The 1,370-nt window shown below is 46.0% G+C and overlaps 1 non-coding gene across 1 annotated transcript; it reads right to left on the bottom strand.

The window, feature by feature from the left end:
* Positions 1-337: 337 nt before the first annotated feature.
* Trnap-agg (transfer RNA proline (anticodon AGG)) lies at positions 338-409 on the bottom strand. The gene has a single exon. It is a non-coding gene; the product is annotated as a tRNA-Pro (tRNA).
* Positions 410-1,370: the final 961 nt, after the last annotated feature.

Below are 1,370 nucleotides of genomic sequence, written 5' to 3'. Positions count from 1 at the left end.
TGACAAAATGCGAGACATTGCACGATTTTCACACGGGAAAGGACCGCTCATATTAACAGATATAAATGCACGGTCAACCGTATGGGATGCCGATAAAACAGATGTTAAAGGACACACAGTAGGGGATGTAATAAATGATTGTAATCTATTTTCATTAAACAGGGCAAGACAACCACCAACCTTTCGCGATCATGCTGGAGGCCAAGGTAATACTGATTTCTCTGCGGCAAATGTTATCTCCTTACCAAACATAATTTATGAAATTAGCTTTACATTGACGGGCAGCTTTTTGCGCTGACTCAGCCACCGACGTGCGACCAGTTTGCACAAAACGCTAGGGCTCGTCCGGGATTTGAACCCGGGACCTCCTGCACCCTAAGCAGGAATCATACCCCTAGACCAACGAGCCCTGTGACAGCTTGAGCGCCAAATATTCCAGCAAAGTACATCCCTCGAGGTCGTCCACGGTGCTCTTTGAGTCTGGTGCGGCTGGCGGGATGGGGGAGGTGCTCTCTGCCGGCAGTGCTGATCTTCGACAGACTGTGTAGCGACACAATGGGTCATAGGCAGCACCGTTCTCGGAGGTGCCGTGGCCCGCGGTCGGCGGCCTTCAAGGGCTATTGGCATCTTCATGTAGAAAGTGGGAAGTCATGGACGGGGTGACACACAGCGATCACAATGCCATCATCATTCATACAGGCAATTATACAAACATACATAATACTCACACAGAACAACAGCAGTAAGTTTTTGGCAGGGCACACTGGAGTAAATTAATAAATGTAATAGAAGAATCGCCATTGAACGCTATCCAGGGCAGTGTAGATTTCAAAACACAAGTCTTAACAAAAGTCTTGCACAAACGGCTGCCACCCCACTGGCCAGTGCTAGGCGGAGGCGTCAACGACCTTGGGCAGCTGAACTGACAAGATTATCTTATAATTAAAGTTTTCCCTCAGACATTTAAGTCTCATCTTTATCTGCGATAATGATGAGACTTAAATGTCTCAGGGAAAACTTTAATTATAAGATCAATAAGGACTTTCACATTATGTCCAACGCTGGGGTGCTACTCCAAAGCCAGAGAGCTCTGACAAGAGTGACAATTTAGGGGGAAAATAAGTTGAAGACATGAATTGAAGTTTGTGATGCGAAGGGCACTCGACTTGGGTAATTCGTGCAGCGATTTTGACCATAGTGCTGCGCTACTGTAATGATTAGCATTTTTGCTTAGTAAGCAAGAAGACGGTTCGAGTCCCGCCAGTGGCACAAATTTTAATTCTTTCTTTCAGCTTCCATCATTAGCGCTGATAAGATTACGAAAAGACTCGTAGGACAAGAGGAAGTACTATCAGAGCGCTATATCAGTG

The sequence above is a fragment of the Schistocerca serialis genome, chromosome 2 (assembly GCF_023864345.2).
Source record: "Schistocerca serialis cubense isolate TAMUIC-IGC-003099 chromosome 2, iqSchSeri2.2, whole genome shotgun sequence".
Classification (NCBI taxonomy): domain Eukaryota; kingdom Metazoa; phylum Arthropoda; class Insecta; order Orthoptera; family Acrididae; genus Schistocerca; species Schistocerca serialis.
The sequence above is the reverse complement of the archived record's forward strand: the minus strand, read 5'-3'. Positions and strand labels throughout refer to the sequence as shown.